The sequence below is a fragment of the Salvelinus namaycush genome, chromosome 4, assembly GCF_016432855.1.
Source record: "Salvelinus namaycush isolate Seneca chromosome 4, SaNama_1.0, whole genome shotgun sequence".
NCBI lineage: Eukaryota > Metazoa > Chordata > Actinopteri > Salmoniformes > Salmonidae > Salvelinus > Salvelinus namaycush.
In genome coordinates, this window is record NC_052310.1 from 65766599 (window position 1) to 65779156 (window position 12558).

The following is a 12558-nucleotide window of genomic DNA, read 5'->3' on the forward strand; positions in this document are numbered from 1 at the left end:
GTAGTGCACTACTTTTGACCAGGGCCAACAGGGGTCTGGACAAAAGTAGTGCACTACATATGATGCCATTTGGGACACACTCACTTCAGGCATACAGTACAAGACCTCTCACTTCCTTCAGTCACTGACATACTAAACACGTGTGATGACCTGACACTTGAGATTGAAGGAGTAACTTGAGTCCATTCTGCTGCTGTGCTACTTTGCTCCCTGAATTAATACTGTACTCATAGGGGACGGCATAAAGCCATTTAATCCCAATGCCCCACTTTGGCTCATTTTACAGCAACAGCCTTGAGAAGAAGACAGACAACGTGTGCATCTCAAATGGCACCCTATTCTCTTTATATTGCACTGCTTTTGACCAGGGCCCATAGGGTCAAAAGTAGTGCACTATATAGGAAATAGCGTGCCACTTGGGATACATTCAACACCATTTCAGCACAGCCATGAAACTACTGTAACACAGAGGATAGATATGGATAGATATGTGGGTTTCCCAGTTTACACCACTGGAATTCAATAATAGTGACCACGAACGGCATGATTTATAGTGTACTTGACTTTTGGTGGTTGCTAGCAGTCAGGTGACATTATTTGCTCTGTTTAGTCAATGGGCAAAGGCTTCTGTAGGCTAGCTGTTGCACGATGAGATGCAATAACATGGACACAAATCACGAGTGACAAGTCCATTCGCTCAATTCACTTTTGACCCTTAGACAAAGCAATAAGTCGATGCTATGATGCTAAATGACCCGATTATATGGAAAGGGGGCTGGGGTTGTGACCTTGGGGAGACACGGGTTGACGACCTGGTCTTACACACAGAAGAGAGGGAGGAGATGAAGGAGTGTGTGTGTGGTGTGTGTGACAAGAGAAAAGGGAGGAGAGAAGATATGAAACAATAGGGTTATGGGACCCAGGGGGGAACAGGCATGCCTCTCTGTCTCTGATCACCCATTACTGGGACAGAGATACTGGATGTCACTTCATCTAATAACACACACACACACACAGTAAAAAAATGTAGTTTCAACTAATTATTATTAAGTAATTGGTTACACAGCCTTTTTTAGTTTCTCAACTGTTCAATTAAAGTGCTACCTGAAATTAAAATGTTTAGTTGACCCAAACTTAGCATTAACTTGAAAAAGCGTCAGTCAACTTATATTATGTGTTTGCTCAACTTGTCTCATATTGTCACACCCTGGCCTCTGTTATATTGATTTTCTTTATTAGTTTAGTTAGGTCAGGGTGTGACATGGGGGATGTTTGTGTGTTTTGTCTAGTTTAGGGTGTGTGTATTGTTTAGGGGGTTTTGTAGTAGGTATGGGGTAGTGTTCAGTGTAGGTGTTTAGGAAAGTCTATGGTTGCCTGATTTGGTTCTCAATCAGAGACAGCTGTTTATTGTTGTCTCTGATTGGGAGCCATATTTAAGGCAGCCATGGGCTTTAGGTGTTTGTGGGTAATTGTCTATGTTGTACGTTTGTAGCTTGTGTTTGCACTTACGTCTATAGCTTCACGATCGTTTGTTGTTTTGTTTTGTAAAAGTGTTCGTTTCGTGTTTCGTCATCTTTAATAAAAGAAGATGTCTTCATATCCCGCTGCGCCTTGGTCCGCTTATTATGACGATCGTGACAGAATTACCCACCAACAAAGGATCAAGCAGCGGTGTAACGGGAGAAAGCAACAGGACCCACCTACACAGGATTTCTGGACATGGGAGGAAATACTGGACGGTAAAGGGCCATGGGCTCAACATGGAGAATATCGCCGCCCTCGTGAAGAGCTGGAGGCAGCTAAAGCCGAGAAGCGGCGGTATGAGGAGGCAGCACGGAAACAGGAGAAGGATCTGGGCTACACTACGTGGGAAGAGATCGACAGATGGGCGATCGACCCTAAGAGAGTGCCGGAGCCCGCCTGGGATTCTCTGGCGCAGTGCGAGGAGGGATACCGGCGAATGGAGGCAGCACGGCGAAACGGTAGGAAGCCCGAGAGACATCCCAAAAAAAATCTTGGGGAGGGGCATTTGGAGCAGTCGGCGAAGTTGAGGGGTGAGTCTGAGATTGTCGAGGATTTATTGGACAGATTGGAGGAGAGTGAACGAAGGGGAGATTATGAGACATTCGAGGAGTTGTTGACGAAATTGGAGGAGAGTGAAGAGAGAGAGAGCTGTTGATTTGGCAGAGTATGCATGGCATTCTCCCTGAGGAGCGTGTTAGCTGTCCGATGCCACCTGTGTCAGTTCCTCGTACTCAGCCTGAAACTTGTGTTAAAGTTCCGGAAGATTTGATGCCGGCTATACACACCAGGTCTCCAGTACATCTTTACAGCCCGCTGTGTTCTGTTCCTGCTTCTTGCACTCATCCTGAGATGCGTGTCCCCAGCCCTGTACCACCAGTTCCGGCACCACGCACTAGGTCTAATGTGCGTCTTCAGAGCCCTGTACGCACTGTTCCTCCTCCACGCACTAGCCCTATGGTGCGTGTCTCCAGTCCATTACCACCAGTACCGGCACCACGCACCAAGCCTCCTGTGCGTCTCCAGAGCCCTGTTCCTTCTCCACGCACTAGCCCTATGGTGCGTGTCTCCAGCCCATTACCACCAGTACCGGCACCACGCATCAAGCCTCATGTGCGTCTCCAGAGCCCTGTACGCACTGATCCTTCTCCCCGCACTCGCCCTGAGGTGCGTGCCCTCAGCCCGGTACCACCAGTCCCGGTACCACGCACCAGTCCTATAGTGCGCCTCGAGAACTCAGTGTGCCCTGTTCCTGCTCCCCGCACTAGCCTTGAGGTGCGTGTCTCCAGTCCGGTACCACCAGTTCCGGCACCACGCACCAAGCCTCATGTGCGTCTCCAGAGCCCTGTACGCACTGATCCTTCTCCTCGCACTCGCCCTGAGGTGCGTGCCCTCAGCCCGGTACCACCAGTCCCGGTATCACGCACCAGTCCTATAGTGCGCCTCGAGAACTCAGTGTGCCCTGTTCCTGCTCCCCGCACTAGCCTGAAGGTGCGTGTCCTTAGCCCGGTACCTCCAGTTCCGGTACCACGCATCAGGCCTACAGTGCGTCTCAGCCGGCCAGAGTCTGCCGTCTGCCCAGCGGCGCCTGAACTGCCCGTCTGCCCAACGGCGCCTGAACTGCCCGTCTGCCCAACGGCGCCTGAACTGCCCGTCTGCCCAACGGCGCCTGAACTGCCCGTCTGCCCAACGGCGCCTGAACTGCCCGTCTGACCAGCCAGAGCCGTCAGCGAGCCATGACCAGCCAGAGCCGTCAGCGAGCCATGACCAGCCAGAGCCGTCAGCGAGCCATGACCAGCCAGAGCCGTCAGCGAGCCATGACCAGCCAGAGCCGTCAGCGAGCCATGACCAGCCAGAGCCGTCAGCGAGCCATGATCAGCCAGAGCCGTCAGCGAGCCATGACCAGCCAGAGCCGTCAGCGAGCCATGACCAGCCAGAGCCATGACCAGCCAGAGCCGTCAGCGAGCCATGACCAGCCAGAGCCGTCAGCGAGCCAGGATCTGCCAGAGCCGCCAGTCAGCCAGGATCTGCCAGAGCCGCCAGTCAGCCAGGATCCGCCAGAGCCAGCCAGCCAGGATCCGCCAGAGCCAGCCAGCCAGGATCCGCCAGAGCCAGCCAGCCAGGATCCGCCAGAGCCGTCAGCCAGCCAGGATCCGCCAGAGCCGTCAGCCAGCCAGGATCCGCCAGAGCCGTCAGCCAGCCAGGATCCGCCAGAGCCGTCAGTCAGCCAGGATCCGCCAGAGCCGTCAGTCAGCCAGGATCCGCCAGAGCCGTCAGTCAGCCAGGATCCGCCAGAGCCGTCAGTCAGCCAGGATCCGCCAGAGCCACCTCCCAGTCATGAGCTGCCCTCCAGTCATGAGCTGCCCTACAGTCATGAGCTGCCCTACAGTCATGAGCTGCCCCTCAGTCCGGAGCTGCCCCTCAGTCCGGAGCTGCCCCTCAGTCCGGAGCTGCCCCTCAGTCCGGAGCTGCCCCTCAGTCCGGAGCTGCCCCTCCGTCCAGTGGCGCCCTCTGGGATGGTATTCAGTCCGGGACTCGCCGTTCCAAAGGCGCCACCAAAGCAGTTAGTGACTATGGTGGAGGGGGGTCCACGTCCCGCACCCGAGCCGCCACCATAGGAAGGCCCACCCGGACCCTCCCCTTCTGTGTCAGGTTTTGCGGCCGGAGTCCGCACCTTTGGGGGGGGGGGGTACTGTCACACCCTGGCCTCTGTTATATTGATTTTCTTTATTAGTTTAGTTAGGTCAGGGTGTGACATGGGGGATGTTTGTGTGTTTTGTCTAGTTTAGGGTGTGTGTATTGTTTAGGGGGTTTTGTAGTAGGTATGGGGTAGTGTTCAGTGTAGGTGTTTAGGAAAGTCTATGGTTGCCTGATTTGGTTCTCAATCAGAGACAGCTGTTTATTGTTGTCTCTGATTGGGAGCCATATTTAAGGCAGCCATGGGCTTTAGGTGTTTGTGGGTAATTGTCTATGTTGTACGTTTGTAGCTTGTGTTTGCACTTACGTCTATAGCTTCACGATCGTTTGTTGTTTTGTTTTGTAAAAGTGTTCGTTTCGTGTTTCGTCATCTTTAATAAAAGAAGATGTCTTCATATCCCGCTGCGCCTTGGTCCGCTTATTATGACGATCGTGACACATATGTTCATTCAACTAGAATTATTATTTTTTTTCCCCTAAGATGGCGTAGCAGTGCAGACGTGGTTTGTCGTCCTCTCGTTTACTTTTTGTATTTTTATCTTTTTTTAATATATTTCAATTTATTTTTCAATCTCTTTTCCATTTTTAAATTAAATGTCACTTCTGGTAACCCGCCTCACTCAATGTGACAAGGATCCGCTATTATTTCTAGACCTTATAGCCAAAACCTCCATCAGAAGCTAGCCATCAGGAGCTAACCAGCTAATTAGCTACTAGCTATTTAGTCATTGTTAGCCACTGCTAGTGGCCTTTACCCTCTGCACAGGCACCAGGCGTTTTTTAGCATGGATAATACCTGCCAGCCTCGGACTGTTTTTCTCCACTACAACACCGGATTCCTGCCGTAAACCCTGCCGTAAACCCTGGACCATTACTCCTGATCATCACAGCTAGCTAGCTGCCACCGTGTGACCCAGCCCCGAATGTCGCCCTGAGCCAGGGGCATCTCCCAGCTAGCAAACGAAATTACTACAACTACAATACCTCTTTTGCCATCTGGCCCGGTCCCTTCGTCAACACGGCGCCCCGCCGTACCACCACGACTGGTAGGCAGACGCAATTCCATCCGCTGTGCCCTCAACCAGCCTTTGCCGGACGTCGGAGCAGACGCTTCTACTTACCCCGGCCTGCTAACTTTAAACGCTGTGTCTCCCGCGTGCTAGCGTAGCAACGACTACCCCGCGGCTTTCCTGTTCCATCTATTGCTGTTCACTGGACCCTATGATCACTTGGCTACATAGCTGATGCCTGCTGGACTGTTCATTTATCACGGGACTTCACTTAGTTTACTTTTGTTTATCTGTCGGCCCTAGCCCCAAACTCAGGCCCTGTGTGTAGTTAACCGACCCTCTTTGCACATTCATCGCCATTTTACCTGTTGTTGTTGTCTTAGCTGATTAGCTGTTGTTGTCTTACCCGTTGTTGTCTTAGCAAGCTCTCCCAATCAACACCTGTGATTGCTTGCCTTATGTCTCTCTCAAATGTCAATATGCCTTGTATACTGTTGTTTAGGATAGTTATCATTGTTTTAGTTTACTGCGGTGCCCCTAGTCCCACTCTACATGCCTCAGATACCTGCTTTGTCCCACCTCCCACACATGCGGTGACCTCACCCAATATAACCAGCGTGTCCAGAGAGGCAACCTCTCTTATCATCACTCAGTGCCTGGGCTTACCTCCACTGTACCCGCACCTCACCATACCCCTGTCTACATATTATGCCCTGAATCTATTCTACCAACTTCAGAAATCTGCTCCTTTAATTCTCTGTCCCCAACGCACTAGATGACCAGTTTTGATAGCCTTTAGCCATACCCTCATCCTACTCCTCCTCTGTTCCTCGGGTGATGTGGAGGTTAACCCAGGCTCTGCGTGTCCCCAGGCACTCTCATTTGTTGACTTCTGTAATCGAAAAATCCTTGTTTTCATGCATGTTAACATCAGAAGCCTCCTCCCTAAGTTTGTTTTACTCACTGTTTTAGCACACTCCGCCAACCCTGATGTCCTTGCCGTGTCTGAATCCTGGCTTAGGAAGGCCACCAAAAATTCTGAGATTTCCATACCCAACTACAACAATTTCCGTCAAGATAGAACTGCCAAAGGGGGAGGAGTTGCAATCTACTGCAGAGATAGCTTGCAAAGTTCTGTCATACTTTCCAGGTCTATGCCCAAACAGTTCGAGCTTCTAATTAAAAAAATTAATCTCTCCAGAAATAAGTCTCTCACTGTTGCCGCCTGTTATAGACCCCCCTCAGCTCCCAGCTGTGCCCTGGACACCATATGTGAATTGATTGCCACCCATCTATCTTCAGAGTTCGTTCTGTTAGGTGACCTAAACTGGGATATGCTTAACACCCCAGCAGTCCTAGAATCTAAGGTAGATGCCCTTAAACTCGCACAAATTGTAACGGTTTTCTTCCAGGGGTGAAGGAGAGGACCAAAGTGCAGCGCGGCTAGTGTTAAACATGTTTAATAAAGAACAAGTGAAACACTACAAACAACAATACAAAATAACAAATGTGCAAAAACCGACACAGACCTATCTGGTGCAGACAATCACAGAGACAGGAAACAAACACCCACAAAATCCCAACACAAAACAAGCCTCCTATATATGATTCTCAATCAGGGACAACGATTACCATCTGCCTCTGATTGAGAACCATATTAGGCTGGACATAGAAACAGACAAACTAGACACACAACATAGAATTCCCACCCAGCTCACGTCCTGACCAACTAAACACATACAAAACAACAGAAAACAGGTCAGGAACGTGACACAAATTATCAAGGAAACCACCAGGTACAACCCTAAATCCGTAAACATGGGCACCGTCATAGATATTATCCTGACCAACTTGCCCTCCAAATACACCTTTGCTGTTTTCAATCAGGATCTCGGAGATCACTGCCTCATTGCCTGCATCTGCTATGGGTCCGCGGTCAAACGACCACCCCTCATCACTGTCAAACGCTCACTAAAACACTTCTGCGAGCAGGCCTTTCTAATCGACCTGGCCCGGGTATCCTGGAAGGATATTGACCTCATTCCGTCAGTCGAGGATGACTGGTCGTTCTTTAAAAGTAATTTCCTCACCATCTTAAATAAGCATGCCCCTTTCAAAAAATGTAGAACTAAGACCAGATATAGCCCTTGGTTCACTCCAGACCTGACTGCCCTTGACCAGCACAAAAACTTCCTGTGGCGGACTGCAATAGCATCGAATAGTCCCTGCGATATGCAACTTCTCAGGGAAGTCAGGAACCAATACACACAGTCAGTCAGGAAAGCAAAGGCTAGCTTTTTCAAATAGAAATTTGCATCCTGTAGCTCTAACTCCAAAAAGTTTTGGGACACTGTAAAGTCCATGGAGAACAAGAGCACCTCCTCCCAGCTGCCCACTGCTCTGAGGCTAGGAAACACTGTTACTACCGATAAATCCACTATAATTGAGAATTTCAATAAGCATTTCTCTACGGCTGGCCATGCTTTCCACCTGGCTACTCCTAACCCGGTCAACTGCCCGGCACCCTCCACAGCAACCCGCCCAAGCCCCCACAATTTCTCCTTCACCCAAATCCAGATAGCTGATGTTCTGAAAGAGCTGCAAAATCTGGACCCCTACAAATCAGCCGGGCTAGACAATCTGGACCCTCACTTTCTAAAATTATCTTCAGAAATTGTTGCAACCCCTATTACTAGCCTGTTCAACCTCTCTTTCGTGTCGTCTGAGATTCCCAAAGATTGGAAAGCTGCCGCGGTCATCCCCCTCTTCAAAGGGGGTGACACTCTAGACCCAAACTGCTACAGACCTATATCTATCCTACCCTGTCTTTCTAACGTCTTCGAAAGCCAAGTTAACAAACAGATTACCGACCATTTCGAATCCCACCGTACCTTCTTCGCTATGCAATCTGGATTCAGAGCTGGTCATGGGTGCACCTCAGCCACGCTCAAGGTCCTAAACGATATCATAACCGCCATCGATAAGAGACATTACTGTGCAGCCGTATTCATCGACCTGGCCAAGGCTTTCGACTCTGTCAATCACCACATTCTTATTGGCAGACTCGACAGCCTTGGTTTCTCAAATGATTGCCTCGCCTGGTTTACCAACTACTTCTCTGATAGAGTTCAGTGTGTCAAATTGGAGGGCCTGTTGTCCGGACCTCTGGCAGTCTCTATGGGGGTACCACAGGGTCCAATTCTCGGGCCAACTCTTTTCTCTGTATATATCAACGATGTCGCTCTTGCTGCGGGTGATTCCCTGATCCACCTCTACGCAGACAACACCATTCTGTATACATCTGGCCCTTCTTTGGACACTGTGTTAACTAACCTCCAAACGAGCTTCAATGCCATACAACACTCCTTCCCTCTGTTCTGACTTAGAATATGCGGACAACTACAAATACCTAGGTGTCTGGCTAGACTGTAAAGTCTCCTTCCAGACTCATATCAAACATCTCCAAAGTCTCCTTCCAGACTCATATCAAACATCTCCAATCCAAAATCAAATCTAGAATCGGCATTCTATTTCGCAACAAAGCCTCCTTCACTCAAGCCGCCAAACTTACCCTAGTAAATCTGACTAACCTACCAATCCTCTACTTCGGCGATGCCATCTAAAAAATAGCTTCCAATACTCTACTCAGCAAACTGGATGCAGTCTACCACAGTGCCATCCGTTTTGTTACCAAAGCCCCTTATACCACCCACCACTGCGGGTATGCTCTTTCGGCTGGCCCTCGCTACATATTCGTCGCCAGACCCACTGGCTCCAGGTCATCTATAAGTCTATGCTAGGTAAAGCTCCGCCTTACCTCAGCTCACTGGTCACGATAACAACACCCACCCGTAGCACGCGCTCCAGCAGGTATATCTCACTGGTCATCCACAAAGCCAGCATGTCCTTTGGCCGCCTTTCCTTCCAGTTCTCTGCTGCCAGTGACTTGAACGAATTGCAAAAATCGCTGAAGCTGGAGACTTACATTTCCCTCACTAACTTTAAACATCAGCTATCTGAGCAGTTAACCGATCGCTGCAGCTGTACATAGTCCATCTGTAAATAGCCCACCCAATCTACCTACCTCATCCCCATATTGTTTTTATTTACTTTTCTGCTCTTTTGCACACCAGTATCACTACTTGCACATCATCATTTTCTCATCTATCACACCAGTGTTAATCTGCTAAATTGTAATTACTTCGCTACTATGGCCTATTTATTGCCTTACCTCCTCATACCACTTGCACACACTGTATATAGACTTTCTTTTTTTCTATTGTGTTATTGACTGTACGCTTGTTAATTCCATGTGTAACTCTGTGTTGTTGTTTCTGTCGCACTGCTTTGCTTTATCTTGGCCAGGTCGCAGTTGTAAATGAGAACTTGTTCTCAACTAGCTTACCTGGTTAAATAAAGTTGAAATAAAAAAAATAAAAAATTATTTGGGCATCTTCACAAGCAAAGGCTGTGGAACTAGTTACACACACACACTGTGTTTTTGACATACACTGTTTTCAACTTACATATTTGACACACGTTGACATACATGATTACCTTGTGCATGTTCATTTATACAGTAATTGCCCTCACCTAGGATTTGAATTCACAATCTCTTGGTTAACAGCATTCCGATCTTTCTGTTACACCACCATGTCTGTGTCAATGACTGATTTCACCTCTATTACTATACTTTGCACTTCAAAGTAAATCTAAACTCTTAAAATTACACTCGAGCAAAACTATTTTATTTTCCATAGTGATTAAGGAGTAACATTAAAACAGAATAATATGCCAAATCAACAACAGACCACTATACAGAAAACTCTAAAATTGCTTAAATAAGTAAACAAAATCAATGATGAGAGAAGTCAGATTAATTGATAACTGACACAGACATGGTCGTGTAACATGAAGATCGGAATGCCGTGAACCAGAAGGTTGTGAGTTCAAATCCTTCGTGAGGACAACTTGAATAATAATTGCTGTATAAATGAACATGCACAATGTAATCATGTATGTCAATGTTTGTCAAATAGGTAAATTGAAAACATTGTATGTCAAAAGCAACATGTGTGCAACTACTTCCACAGCCTTTTTTTGTGAAGTATTTATAATAATAATTTCTAGATAAATGAACAAAAGTTGAGCAAACATTTTAAGTTGACTGAATACTTGCCTAAGTTCTCAAGTTGGAGCCAAGTTTGGGCAAACTAAAAATATTATGTTCACGTAACACTTTGACCGAAAGGCTGAGTTAACTAAAAAAGGTTGTAGAACCAGTTACTTAATAATAATAATTAGTTGAAACTATATTTTTTTACAGTGCACACATACATGCATTTACACGCACACAACCACCCACCCTCACCCATTCAAATAGCCACGCAAGCTCTTTTCAAATGAGGCGAGTGTCTCTTTTTGTCACGATCGTCTTCGGGTGAAAGAGAGGACCAAGGCGCAGCGTGATATAAATACATTATGTATTTATTTAAGGAAGAAAAAAAACACTAAAACAAACTAAACAAAACAACAAACCGACAACCGTGAAGCTATACAAAACAAATAAGTGCAGCCACTGGCAACTTACACATAGACAATCAGCCACACCCTACCTAATGACTATGGCTGCCTAAATATGGCTCCCAATCAGAGACAACGATAGACAGCTGTCTCTAATTGAGAACCAATCCAGGCAACCATAGACTTACATAAACACCTACAATGAACACAACCCCATGAACTCTACAAACACCCCCTAGACAATACAAACACCCTAGACGAGACAAAAACACACAAACATCCCCCATGTCACACCCTGACCTGACTAAAATAATAAAGAAAACAAAGATAACTAAGGCCAGGGCGTGACACTTTTAATGTAGCTAGTGGGCATCAGCCACTCACATTCATTCATTCGTTAATTTATTAACTAATAGATATTGACTTCAGAAACATTTTATCACAGATGAGCAGCAACCATCACACTTCAGGGGCATGAACAGCTTAATGCGTTGTCAAAACAATGATACTTCATTTGGTGCTCCTTTGCAAAGGGTGTGTCCCAAATGGCAACCTATTCCCAATGTCCGGGGCAGGCAACTATATTCAGCCACGGTCCGATTTTTGTTGGAGCGGATGGTCGGGGGGCCGGAATATAGTTATAATAATTTGTACACTGCAAATTGGACTAAACCCCAAAATAATATACCCCAAATATTTCCAAAATTAAATACATTTTAGCTGAATTCATGGTGATTTTACAGTTTTTGACCAAAAACCTGAGAGTGTACAAAACATTAAGAACACTCTTTCCATGACATAGACTGACCAGGTGAATCCAGGTGAAAACTATGGTCCCTTATTGATGTCACCTGTTAAATCCACTTCAAACAGTGTAAATGAAGGGGAGGAGACAGGTTAAAGAAGCCTTGAGACATGGATTGTGTATGTTTGCCATTCAGAGGGTGAATAGGCAAGACAAAATAGTGGCTTTGAACGGGGTATGGTAGTAGGTGCCAGGCGCACCGTGTCAAGAACTGCAACACTGCTGGGTTTTTCACACTCAACAGTTTCCTGTGTGTATCAAAAATGGTCCACCACCCAAAGGACATCCTGCCAACTTGACAACTGTGGAAATCATTGGAGTCAACATGGGCCAGTGTAACGGTCGTCTTGTGGTGAATGAGCGGACCAAGGCGCAGCGGGTGATGAATACATAATGATTTTAATAATAATAACGAAGACGGAAATACACTTGAACAAACTACAAAACAATAAACGAAGTTAACAGACCTGAACAAACGAACTTACATAACACGAAGAACGCACGAACAGGAACAGACTACATACACGAACGAAAACGAAACAGTCCCGTGTGGTGCGACATACACAGACACGGAAGACAATCACCCACAAACAAACAGTGAGAACAGCCTACCTCAATATGGTTCTCAATCAGAGGAAACGTCAAACACCTGCCTCTAATTGAGAACCATATCAGGCAACACATTAAACCCAATATAGAAACACAATACATAGAATGCCCACCCCAACTCACGCCCTGACCAACTAAACACATACAAAAACAAGGAAAACAGGTCAGGAACGTGACAGAACCCCCCCCCCTCAAGGTGCGAACTCCGGGCGCACCACCTAAAGTCTAGGGGAGGGTCTGGGTGGGCATCTGTCCACGGTGGCGGCTCCGGCTCCGGACGTGGTCCCCACCCCACCATAGTCAAACCCTGCTTCCGTAGCCTCCTCCAAATGGCCACCCTCCAAATTAACCCCACTGGATTAAGGGGCAGCACCGGACTAAGGGGAAACACCG

General features: G+C 47.4%; 1 protein-coding gene across 1 annotated transcript in view; it reads right to left on the reverse strand.

Annotated features, from left to right (window-relative positions):
• The window catches only part of adkb (adenosine kinase b), a 280913-nt gene that overhangs the window by 43761 nt on the left and 224594 nt on the right, over window positions 1-12558 (reverse strand). The window lies entirely within an intron of this gene.